This window comes from Bactrocera neohumeralis, chromosome 2 (assembly GCF_024586455.1).
Source record: "Bactrocera neohumeralis isolate Rockhampton chromosome 2, APGP_CSIRO_Bneo_wtdbg2-racon-allhic-juicebox.fasta_v2, whole genome shotgun sequence".
Taxonomy (NCBI): Eukaryota; Metazoa; Arthropoda; class Insecta; order Diptera; family Tephritidae; genus Bactrocera; species Bactrocera neohumeralis.
Genome location: NC_065919.1, coordinates 2742632 through 2756709, shown reverse-complemented (window position 1 = coordinate 2756709; position 14078 = coordinate 2742632). Strand labels below are relative to the sequence as shown.

General features: G+C 35.3%; 1 protein-coding gene across 1 annotated transcript in view; it reads right to left on the bottom strand.

Annotated features, from left to right (window-relative positions):
• LOC126751689 (uncharacterized) overlaps positions 1 to 14078 on the bottom strand; it is an 85487-nt gene that overhangs the window by 17601 nt on the left and 53808 nt on the right. The window lies entirely within an intron of this gene.

Sequence of the window (14078 nt, the reverse complement as noted above, 5' to 3'; positions counted from 1 at the left end):
TGTTGCCGCTGTCAAAGAAGTCCATACAAATCAAAAGTGGTGCAAAGTTTTGCAAGTTTTTGCTTAATATCTCTTTGCAACTACATATTTTCATTCACTTTATTTTGCACTTTGCTAATTTTTGTTTGTGTCAGTTAAGCCGCTAAATTCTACAGAACAGAGTTTGCAAATTTATGAAAAAGTACAAAACATATAGACAAATACTTGTAGGTAAATATGAATATTTGTAAGTGAAAGTTTCCCATATAAACCAGGGAGTAGAATAGCGAAGTAGCCACAAAATTATAAGTTAAAATTGAATCTGTTAAACTAAAACATTGGACCCAAACGATTAATTTATTTCTGATTTTGTTTATACCGCGTTTTCCAATAAGAGTGATATAATTTTTCTTAAAAAAAATCACACCAATTATTAAGGAAATTAAATTTTTTTTAATGTGAAATACAATCGATGCAATTAAGTTCTAAATATAAAATCAATCGATGAACGCAATTTTCGAATAATCTTTCCACTAAATCTAGTTATATATCCTGAATAGCATATACAATATTGACTTCCAAAGCTCGAGGAGAGTCTGGTTTATTCCTAAAGACCAATGACTTCAAATAATCTCACAAGGAACAGTCTGATGGTGTTAAATCGCAACTTCTTCGAGGCCATTCATTATCACAATTTCTTGAAATAATCGAGTTGTAAAACTTTTCTTCCAATAATTCGGTTGGTCCAGGTGCCGACCTAGTCTGCCGAAAATGATATTTGAAAATCATCCGTATTGAAAAATCCTATGTAATATACAACTTTTAAAGAGAGAAATATAAATATATTTTTTATATGTGTTTGTGAGACAGCAGTCCTTAAACAAGAGTGCGCCGAAGTTTCTTTTATAAATCTTCCATTATACCCTTATTTTTACCATTCATCATTTCAGAACTATTACTGTTGTATATGAATAAAAAATATGTTTACTGGTCAAATGTCAAGTTCGTGACTAGAGTTTTCTATTTAATTTTTTATATTATTGGTTGCGACTGTCTGCATATTCCGTTACTTTCGATTATCTAGTGTTTACACATGTTTTATTCATTTCAATTTAGTTTCTTTTCGCCGTTTTTCTTCGTGTTAGCTTTACACTTTCATTTTCTCGCCAATATAGTGAAATGAAAACTTCCGGCTTTCTTTTGACATTTCCTTGCCATTGTAATTATGTGCGAAAATATGATTTTGGCGCAAAACACGACACAAGAAAGCACACACGTGCCGCATATACACTTATTTGGTGACAAGGCCGTATCCTTGCATGTCTGTAACTGCACGTGTTCGGTTATAACCTCAAAGCAGATGCTCCGCCAAGAATTTACGTGCCAGAAAGTGTGAAGTTTTCTTTGCTATGAGGTGTTACCACACAACAACAACAACATACATACTCGCACACACGCACACATGCACTTCTGCTTACAAATGAGTCTATATATTCCTTTATTCACTTGTTAGTTGTGCAAATATATTTGGTAACTTCCGTGTAGCATGTGTTAGCGCCACGTTTGCTTGTAAGTGGATCAGTTTGTCCTTGCAGATATAAATATGTTTTGTTGTAAACTTGTTTGCTTGCCCGTGGCATGTGTTCTGCTGTTAGCTCAACATGTCTAACGAAATTCATTGGTTTTATATCCTTGTGCCGCATTCATTCAAAACTTGTCGGCTATTTTCTTGGTTGTGTACATAACTTGCTTTGTTATCATTTGTGACGTTTTTTTTGTTATTGTTGATCACTTAGTTTTACCATTGGATACTTGCCAAACTGGCGGCTCGCTCACTTTTGTTGTGCGGCAGAGTTCCGCTTTACCAAGTTGATGTTCTCCGACAAAAACGGAACTTGTTTCGGTATAACTACAATAACAAGATCACAATGCCTGTGAGGCATTTCTATTATATTCTTTTAGTGAAGTTTCCTACAAATATTTCAATAACAAAGTAGTTTTGGGAGATTTGGTGTTATAAACTCGCCTCAAGTCTCTCACAACTCCTTAAGCAGAAAATTTCTGTAACCTTTGAAGAAATTTTTCGACTCAACTAAGAAGAGTTGTGGAAGTACATATTAAATGGTATTGCTTTGGCTGCTCACAAGCCGAGGAGCATGAACCGGCATCTAACTGACATCAACTTTTTTAATTTTAGCAATTAAAATGCCGGCAAGTCTTTCAGAAATGCCGCCAATAAACTTTTCTGTCCTTTAATCATTTATGTGGGCAACCTTTTGGTGATCATTTAGAGATATGGATCAGTTTGAAAGCAACACTAGACTAGTTTACTGCTAGTGATTTTTAAATGGATTGAGCCGACTTTGCTGAAAAACCTGATGACATTGTATAATAATAAAAGGGCTTTTTAGAGGCGTTAATTACGCAAATAAAACTTTTTTGTTATGCTTTTTCCTGGTGGTTTCCTCTAAACCTCTTTTGTGCTTCAAGGACGGCTTAAAGCAACAAATCATGCAAATATTAATTCTAGTTTTCTTGAAGTGGAACACCGTCCGCCAGAGTCATTAAAAACCATCAAATTTGTTTTAAGTTCAAAAGTAAATTTGTTAGGATTTGTAAGTTGATAAAAAGATATGTGTTCTCCTCTGAAAGAGCTTTAATAAACAAATATGTACTTTGCGGATTCTGACGTCCTGAACTGATAAATAACCCACATGTGTTTATGATTCCCTTATTTAATGTTTACCTATTTGCGAGGCAAACAAATAACATTGCCAAGTGTCAAGCGTAGAAAACCGACCAATAAATAAGCAAACTTAAACCAAACATGAGAAAGTTTAAAGTTGTCAAGCAGTAAGTGAGTGGGAGCGTACACTAAATAAAATGCTCGTGTATTTATTTATTTACAGTAGAGCTTTGAAAGCAAAACCAGCACGCCGCCTCCACTACGAACACGCTGTGAGCTAACAAGCAAACTCTTGATGCATGCAAACTTTGCGAAACGCCACGGCGCGTTGTTGCTGCTGTTGTTTACTCGTTTGTTTGTAAGTCCATTGTTGGCTGTGACCTACTGCGCTTCATTTTTCGGCTAAACACAATCAAAGATTTGCGCCAAGTCACGTGGTGAAAGTGCACAACTACATGCACAAAGAGCGTTTGGCGACCACGAAAAGCGCCAACTTAGAAGCACGCTCGTTGTATAGTATTTCGTTTGACTTGGTTGTTGGCGGCCTTTTCCCTTTCCTTGGCATCCAGCGATTTTTCATGCTTTCCGCATTACTTCTACTTACAACTTTACTTACCGCTTATGCATGGGTTGTGCTTCATCCAGCTTTACGCTTAGTTTGTTCTATTTCATTTTGCCGCACTTGTTTGTATACTTATATATATGTATTTAATATTTCTTAGTAGACCATTATTTCATTTTATTTTATTTTATTATTTTTTTCTTCCGCCGACTACATCACAAAGCCTGGTCTTTGAGTTAGCAAGAATTTTATTTAAACGCTCCTTTATTTATTTGGCTAAAGGCCAAACATATTTATAAGGCGGCTCAAGTAAACAAATACCAACACACACACACAAGCGCTGCCATGTAAATATTTGTACACGCAAGTGTGTGTGTGTAAGCATTTCGTAGCCACATAAATTTATTTATTTGTCCCGTTAGTGGGCCCAAAATATATTTTATATGCTTGAAAAATTACAACATAATCGAAATAAACGACAAAATGTAAGCTGCAATAACACATAATCTCTCTCTCTTTCCCACGACTTGCCCCAAAGGATTTTTCGGTAAATGTTTTTATGATTGTAAATCTGTAAGCTACAACAAATGATTGTTTAGCGGCGCCCCGAGGGATGCAAAGGTAATTTATGAAAATTCACATATATATCAATTTGGCACTAAAAGCTTCGAATTGCTGTTGATGCTTTCCTTTATTGGCAATAATCATTAAGTATTCATGAAAGTTAAAACCGATGGGGCGGGTAGGGGGTTGAATATTACACGTGTACGGAAATTTATCAAACTTTAAGAATTACCCAAAAGGAATGATTATTTGGAGAAGAGAAAAATGTATGCAAAACAAAAATCCGATAAAATGCGAATTGAAAAATTGCTTCCATATCTAAGAAGTAAGGAAGGATTTTCTTCTAATTTCAATTATATATCTGCCACATTGACCGAAATTTTCAGTAAAAAGTCAACTTTGAGCTCTGGGTTCACATAACCAGTAGCTAGGGACTTGAACAATTTCGGTTCGATTGAAGCATTAATAGTCTTTTCTGGTTTCACGGCGACAACCAATTTTCACAGGCTTCTCTTGAAGCCAACTTTACTCCATTAAGGGAGTTCTGCATTGACCAAGCAAATTGTAGTCCGATGGTGCAGGGTCAGAGCAATATGGTGGATGCATCAAAACTTCCCAGCCAAACTTTCACAGTTTTTACCGAGGCAACAAAGATGTGTGTGGTCTAGCGTCGTCCTGATGGATTGACTGTTGATCAGTTCTGGCCATTTTTTTTCGATTGCTTCCTTCAATCTCATCAGTTGTTGACAGTAAAATCGTTCGACCATACAGGAGCATCTCCTGGCTTTGTGATCATTTGTTGATATTTACTCTACTTGGACCATAATCTTTTTCGCACATTATTGTCGTTTCTGATCCACTTTTCGCCTCCTGTTACCATTTGCTTCAGAAATGGTTCGATTTCATTTCGTTTCAATAAAGAATCGCCGATGTTAATTCGGTCCATTAAACTTTTCACAGACAATTCTTGTGGTAACCAAACATCGAGCTTATTTTTACAGCCAGCTTTTTTTAATGGTTTAAAACAGATGAATGTTAAGTTCCCTAATCAATCTTTTCCATAATTTCATCGACTTTTTCAACGATAGGTCGGCCAGAGCTAGTTGCATCTTTCACATCGAAATTTCCTGGACGAAAGCGAACGAACTATTGTTGCGCTACACGAACTGGTGCAGCATCGTCTCCGTAAACTTCACAAATTTCAATGGTGGCTTGCGTGGCTTTCTTCCCTTTTTATACAAAAATATCAAAATATAGCGAATTTCTTCATTATTTTCATTCATTTTCGAACCGCTGTAACTTTTTAGTTAGTATTTTTTATGAAAGCTTAATATTCAATATAAATATCGGTATAAATAATTTACGGGTAAACTTTTCGGGGAATACACCGCGCTTATCTTGATGGACCTATGTCTTCTACAAGTTCATCACATTCAATTCCGCAGCTCTGATACACAATTGACAACACTCAAAAAGAGTATAAGCAATTCTTAAGCATTTTATTGTTGGCTTATATGTAAAAGCCTTGAAGTTATATTATTTTGCAATGCTTCTACATACATACATATGTATGTGAACTAATCAAGCCGTTCTTTAAAGTGCTAACCTTTGATTTGTAGACTGTGGCTCCTTGATCACTGCAAAGATATTGTATAAATATGAGAGAAAGTGTACAGCTAAAAATATACGCAGTTGCAAGCAAAAAAATTGTTCTTGCAACCACTCATGTGGCAAAGAAAATATGGGCATAAAGCAAACATGACGCAAAATGACATTGTAAGACAGCACAAATAAATTCAGACGCAGTTGCGAGTCCATAGTGAAGAGCATTATACGCAAGTGGCTTATTGGTGCAAAATTGCTGGAATGACTGGTATATTTTGGCCATCATGTGGTTCTTACATCATATGTCTTTGCAATTTCCATTATTATGTGTTGTGAAGGAATAGCAACTCAAAATTAGGATTTTCAAGAGATTTTATTTCTGGACCATTACAGTATAAGGCATATATTTTACTATAAATAAATATTCATTTATTGCGGTGAGCACCTTAACGGGTTCGCTACGACTTTTGCTAGGATGTATGTTAATTGGTTCTTCTTTAGGGTTATAATTCTTTTGTATATAAGTGTTAATAACAATTTTATTGAGTTGAATTGTGGGCGCAAGACGACCTTCAAAAATCAATGAAATCATCCTAACAGTTCGAACTGCAATTTTTATGCAGCTTAGCCGACCTTACCCCAACATTAAGCTTGATCCTTAGGATAGACCACTGAGTCGACGTAACCTCAAAAAAAGTTTCCACTTAGGTTGCTATTTCCACATCTATACCTCTAGTAGCATCTAAGCCTGTAAAGACACCCTTTATGTACATTTATGTACATGTGATCATTTGTTAACTGCTTGAAAGGCGTAATCTGGCGTAATGTAAGTTGATGCTTGGCATTTTGCTCAAATAATATGCGTCAAGGAAATATTCCCTTCTCTCCTATAGTATGTGTGTGGGCTTTTCATTCTTCGTTTGCGTACTTGTGTCCGTTGTGCAGAAACTAATCCGACAAAATGAAGTTATAAGTCAAACGGGGGTTTCTTCTCTTTGCAAAAATATGAGCAGCATCATCATCATCTTAGCTGCATTACACTTGATTTGCTGCTGTAATTTGCCCACTGCACTCTAATTGATGAGACGCACAGCGCATTTACTGCACCGCACATTTATATACGAGCTACATATGTACATACATATGTGCTTGTGTGTTGGTAAGCTTGTGAAAAGATTATGAGGCATATAACTAAGGCTGTGTGAAAAGTAGATGTTAGAGAAAAGAAGCACTTCAGACTAACTGAAATAATAACAATCTTGGAAGAAGCAGAGGAGTGTATTTTGCTAGAGAAAATGTGAGGCGGAATAATAATGTTCTTGATTGTCATATTTTTCTCCTAACTTTTAATTCAACATTTCAATAAGGGAAAAACTGTGAGCTCTATAATTAAAAATGTCTAGCCAAAGTCCCTTTATACTTTTAGAGGGTTGATGGGTCTAATACGAATTTAGATAGATAAAACAAAAATATAAGTCTATATAGCGACTTATACTCCTATTTCAAACTCTTCAAAATGACAAGCCAAATTGATTTCTGAAAATAATCTGTCTGTATATCTATCAATCCGTCCGTCTGCACACCAATTTGTGTCAGAAATATCTCCAGTAATTATTTAGATATTCTGATAAAACGTCTATCTCCTGGCACCTTGAAGTTACTAAAACACAAAGCGAGCTATAAAACAGGCTCCTATCAGGAAAGAGTATGTACATATATTTCGATAAGTTATGGTCCACGCTCTAATATGTTGAATACTCATACTTCTCTCGTAAACTACCAAAGAATCGCCAGCTAAACTGATTGAGAATATTTTATGGGATCATTCTCAGAAGTGGAGATTTTTGGTTAATATTCTCAAATCAAAAACAAAATGCTTGGTCGATTGATGTCAAATTCAGTCTATGTGATTTTCATTACAAATAATATTGAACCCCAGCAATATCCTGTTCTTATAAAACACAATTTCGAATGCCGTCAACTTACTCTACTTTACAATAGACAACTCAAACTTGAGTAGCTTTTTAAAGGTTATGCACCTAATAAAGATGAACTACGATCCAAAAATAGTAACAATGGTTTCATATGTTCCCAGCCCCCATATACCGAACATGAGTAGGTGGATTTAGGTACTTGTATTTCTTAAAAAGTGTTCCGTCTTTGGATACACTCAAACGTACATATGTGTCTAATTTTGTTTGAATTTTGAAAACACACACTCAAGACAGCATACAAGGCGAGTACATCTGTCACAGCATGCTGAAATGTTTGCATACTTCTTATGCACGTGCTCTTACGTTCGAACGGTTGTGCAAATACATGTACTATACTACTTATGCACTTTACGCTCAAGCGCCCATTCATTCACTTACGCACTTATGCTGCTTGTATGCGCATGCCTGTGTACATGGTTGTGCCACTTACGAATGGCTTGTAGAAAGAAGCCATCACTCGAGCCATGGACATGCGTTTACAAGCCATTAAAAATAACATCATATTTTGTAATGGGAAAAATGTCGAAGAAAACGCGTTTGTACAAAAATTTCCCCTCAACAGGGTAAAAGTGAGTAAGAAACGTTGAAGCTGGTTGTGTTAATAAACAACATTTTCATCGAGCTGCTCATGTTCAAGTCGAATTTGGGTTAGTCTATCAATTTGATAGCTTTGCGTTCACCGCTCCGTAGAAACGTCACTAGCAAAGTCCATATGCTGGCATCAATCTCATGTCAAGTACGCTTAGATTGACAGCAGGTTTTATGCTGGCTTCAATCACACTCTCTTTCTTCGTCTTTTCCTACATTCACCAATTTCCGTTTCTGACACTTGCTTTAATTTCATCGTCCATGTGGGCGAATGAGCTCTGCAGTATCAAAGTCAGTGTCACCGAAAGAACTGAAATTTTTTATAGTTTCGATGTTGCCCTCGCATCGTGTAATTTGTGATGTTGATACTGCTTTCGGGAAGTTTTTGCAACCACAGCAACATGTTTTTCTTAATTTCCAATTTTGCTTTGCCAAAGAATGACTTTTTTCTTACCCAATACCACTAAATTTACTACTTTCACTTCATTCATTCACTTGTCTCGTGCACAGTATTTATAGCGTTCATAGTTCTTTTTCAATATGTGCAATGTACATAGATACATATGTGTGTATAGATACCTAAACGAACATAGAATGAAACGTGTGCGTATCATAACTGTTATGTTCTTGTATTTAGAAGAAAAATATTGACGAGAATTGAAGTCTACAGAATTTTGTGCGATTGAAATGAAGATGAAGAACATGGTTTCATGAGACTATCAGAAGAACCATTGCAGAGAATAGTATATCTTGCGTTATGCGATTTGAGACTCTTCTTTTGTTGAGCGTGAGTTTTCTAAGGCCCACCTTAGTCTAATACTTAAATAGATCCGGTATCTTACGGACCAATAGATCATTTGTTCTTGCTTATTCTTGAACGACAACCAAATTGTCATAATAACTGCGAAATACGGTAAAACAGTGTATAATAGAAAGCGTCTACAAATCTGTGGATGGGCATGAACTCATAGATCTTGCTACAGTGATTTATCCTATGCAAGCTTAAGTTGTTTTAAGAGTGGGGCGAAAGTCATAAGCAGATTTCTTCGGAAATGCTTTTGGCAGTAATTGTTCAGCTTTAAATTGACATACCAAGCAATTTTCTATGATCTGACCGATAGATTTATCCTAACTGTTGAGTTTTCTGATTTTTCTTTTGAAAAATTTGCTTGCAGTAATCATCACTAGAGTCTATAGAATGGAATGAAAAAAAATATGATTTTGAAATGGGGAAAAAATTTTGAAAACTTAATATTTTAAACTTTTGTAAAACCACTTTTCCCATTGTGTTTTAACTACTTAAAGAATTTTTTACAGAAACTTTATATGATGACATGTAATGAAAATCCAAAATTTACACACATTTTTCTAAGTGAACCTAAAAAGTTCCTTCAAAGATTATGCGTGCTTTTCAGAAGCCAGCTGTTGGCATTAGAAAAATATTGAAAGTCAAATAATTCGCAACTCAATTCAGAATTACTCAACATCTTTCCACCACAGTCACGACTGCTTGATGGCTGTTTGGAGCGACGTGCCAGTACGACCAGTGCCCAGTACAAGCTACTTAAATATAAACGAACATTCCGATGCCAACTCCTGTGGATTCAATAATACGCAGAGAGTACTTCAACTCATGGCGTAACGCAATTGGCAGCATTTGGAAACTTTTGGCTACATTAACACTCGAGCAAAGTGAACAAGTCCAAACGCATTACTGCCCGACACTCACTCGAAGTGCTTGCAAAAACTTCGAATGTAAATAAATGCGTTTACATTACCTCACACATTTTCGTTATACCATTGACCGCACGAATAACAACGAAGCTTCAATATGGCCTTTTTGTGGGAATTAGGGGTTTCGTTTATTTTTCGGATTATTATAGCCATTTGCTTTTCTTTCCACTTTGTAAACCTGCTCGAATGACTGATCATCATTGATTTTTTGCTTCTTTTTAATGCATTAATGTAATACGCTAACGAAAGGTAAATAAATAAATAATCACTTGAATGAAAATATCGTCTGATTACAAAAAAAATTAACGTTTTATGGAACGGCAAATAAAGAAAGTCTAGTCACGAAATGTAAATGATCTCCTCTGACAACATAAATACAATCAGTAATGTTTAATTTACGGGTAACTATCGGTTAAGGGAATAACCAGAAAATATGTCTTCATTTTTAATATATGAGAGCAAATACTGGATAACTTGGCTAGCTTCAGTTGCCGCTAGTGATAGGACAATTCAATTTGTTCATGCCTCATGTCTCACTTCCCACGTTTCAACGACTTTTAACCACCAGTTAGTTGCTAGATCCAACAATTAATTTTAGAAGGTTCGCATGTTTAAGAGTAGGATGCATCGTTGCAAATCATATCCTTGCTTTATTAGGTAGCATGAACAAGCTAGATATTAGAAGGCCACACTTGAGTAGTTAGTGATTTCATAGACTCAACGAAAACTTTGCGTTCTGCCATTAATCCATTTTTAAATAATGATTAAAGAAACGTATTAGTAATGTAGTCATTATCTAAACTAAAAATAATGATTATGTCTTTAACTGTTTCTCCAGAGTACTTAGGTAGTTTCTAGTACGTTAATACATACAGCAATGAAGTTTGTTATGGTGGAGGGTTCCGACACGGTCGTGGGAGTGACCAGCATCTACTAGTATGTAGTATGTATGTGAGCTCACAAAAAACTAGTTTTCACAACTTCAATATTTATCATTAAAAACCACTTCACTCCCACTTCAATTATGCTTATTTCGATTAATTTAATATAAAACACATTATGCCAACATTCCATAAAATCTTTAGCGCATAATACGATTCTCAAATGTGAAGCATATAACTGCGTCACCATTCAGTTAGCTGCCAGTAACTGGCTGATTTATTGAGCTTGCGACCTTAAGAGACATTTATTTTAATACAGCTTACACAATTTCGAAACCTATTTTAAATTGCAAGGGAGTGAGTCAAGACATATAAAAGCTTCACACAAGTCAACACAACAATAGCGTATTCGGTTAACCAAAAGCAGTTAATAAATCAGAGGGAACTTTTCTATGGCTCAAGCTGTTGTTGCTTCAGCTCCAGCAGGTTTTTGAGGATCCGTAAGCAATTTGCTAAATGATTTCTAAACAGATATAAACGATATGTTCGTATCATATGCACAGACAATTTAGCTACAGCTTAGCTGTTGTTGGCTATGTAAAAACCACACACAATGTGATAAAGGGTGTGCGTTGTGGAGCTATGAAATTTTTTAGTAAAAACTGGCAGAAAAGAAATTAACATAAAGGACAAGAAATCCGAGAAACACTGTCTGGCATAGATTGCCTTCTGAGAGTCATATTTGCTCACATTTAAGTAGAATATAGCGCCTAACTTTCTGTCAATGCCGAACACTACAGGCAAGTAATTTGCTACTTTTTAAATTGTTTGATGTCTAAATTGTTCCAACGATTCATATCAAAACGTCAATTTTTATCATTTTAATGTTTTACTTTCTATTCATGATTTCATCCTCTGAAGAAGCACTCACTATATATGTCTATGTACGTATGTACGATGTCTCTAAGAAAATGTAAAGATGGCAGGAAAACAAAACTTTTGTACGCCAGCATGTATGCTGTTTTGTAGACAACAATAAATCCCGTGTGACATTTATACAAAAGCCTGTTACATGTGGCAAGCCCGGATGTATGGCATAATGCGCCTAAAATCTTGCGCTATGCTCTTTTATTTTACCATATATATTGTATGTAATGTATGTTTGTAAGAATATACGCTTGCACAATGTACATATCTAACACATTAGCGGTGCCGTTAGGGCGTTTAGAGCCCGAGTGGCTCTTTTGGAAGTCTTAGGAAAAAGTATTTTCATGTTTCCACAGATTTTTTTTTTGTATTTAATCTAAAGGTGGGACGAGTTTACTTTTTATGTATAAGCATAAGAAATAAACGAAAAAAATGCAGAAATAAGTCAACACTAATGGTCGGTAAAGGATTAAAATGATCAAACCTGTGTCCAATAAAGCGAGAATGTTGCAGAATTATTGTTTCATATTTAAAAATGTTTGAGAAAAATATTTTAAGCTAAAAGCATTGAATACGCTAAATTATAAAATTTTTGGCATTATTATATCCTAGTGACTCTAAAATCGCAGCGGCCGGAATATTGCTCCTATTTTAACATTATTGTGCTGATGCGCTCATGTGTACGAATCTTTCCAATAAGAGCTCGTATACAATATTAAATATTCAGACACTCCAACCGTTGTGAAGCCGGAAACAATTTTGCATTTCAAATCGGAATTTAATTAATTTAATTTGCATTGCCTGTATATTGTATGAACACATGTGTAAACAGCACAACAACAGTGATGCGTGTACACACAACGCCCCTATGCTTAAAAAGCTAAATAAATAAAGGCAAAATCCATGGTAATCACATGCGCACCCACACACCGCCATGTAATGAAGTGGGCAAGCATTCTCTCAGAGCATAAAAAATTATGGTTGATATGGTTTTAAAATACAAAGAACAGAATGACGCGCACTCATACATATATATGTTCATAGCAATACCCAGTTGACAATATGAAGAAGGACGTTTTAAGGCATCTTTGCAGATAGTCGTAAGAGTCTCATTACGACGAATAGACAATGGCGCAAAGAAAATTCATAAAAAGCTTTATTTTATTTATTGCTTTATTGTTGGGAAACCGCTCACTAACTTTCTGGGCCCGAACGTATACTTTTTTTTCAAATAATCATCCAAAAGGGTTCTGTGGGTGCCAAGTCAAAGAAACCAATAGCCGTCAATATAATTTTCACGCATACCGTAGGTATGCAATGACTGTTTTATTTTGTTTTAATTGCTATGTTCCAAATAATTCATTTTTTAATTTTATCTATGCTATGATCTATTATGTTCCCTTAGGTTAAATACTGAAAAACAGCCCCGTATGAAATTAATGAGGATGGAAATTCAAGTTTTCCTCAAAATTAAGCTTTCAAATGATGCTCTACTTTAATGGGCATGATAATACAGAAATATTTAAGAGTACTACTTTGAAATCTTCGAAAGAAAATGCCGAGCTGCAACCTCCAGAATGACAAAACACACACAAAGAAACACATAAATCCGTACAGTCAGGGCAACATTGTTGGCCGGGATAGCAGTTTGAGCCTCTGACTCTGGCCAAACCGCAACTGCGCGGAAGTAACGAACGAGTGAGTGTTAAGCAGCTTCATCTTCTTAGAAATTGAAATAACGAAAATTCAGCAAATAAATGAAGACCGCTGGCGGCACCATTAGCGCTAGTCGCCGCATCGCCGTATGTGCGTGTATGTGCCCGGTTTCTTTGTTTGATTTCGGCTCGCTTGTTAGATTTAATTTGTTTGTATTAGTTTATGCTGGCCCTGCAGGCAAACTTCAAACTTCGAAATTAGTTTTAAACCAAATTTCCCTAATTTTGTATGGTGTGGTACTGAGTTTTCGATAAGAGAAAAAGAAAGAGATTCTGGGAAATAGAATTTATGTAAACTTTGAAATAATATAGTACAAACAATTTGAATAAATTGAGTACAATTGATATTTTGGAATATATAAAGGATTCAGAAAAATTATTCGAAAAAATACTGTATACTGGGTAGAGCAGTAGTACTAAAATACTGTGCTTCTGGTCTTTATTTAAACGAAATGCTTAGGATGAACAAAATAAATCAGTGCTCTGTTATATAATCTTTGGGCTAGTTCTCTGAATTAGGCAGAATACCTTTATATTCAGAATAATGGCTGCAAAATTTGCTGAGCTCACAAAATATGATCAAAAGCTTTTAGAGTAACTATTTTGAATAAATTAATAAATTTGTTGACTGAAGCTGTTCTATTGTCGTAGAAACAGAATTTGATCTTTTCGAAGTTCAACCGATATTACTGGGTGGCGTAAGTTTCAATCTGGAGTGAGCAATAAGGTTTTGAAAATGTAATTGAATATTTTCGATAAATAAGAGATATAAATTTGATTATGATTTTCAAGTTCTTCTGAGAAATTTTCTTCAATTGCAAACAAAAACTTATTTATAAATCA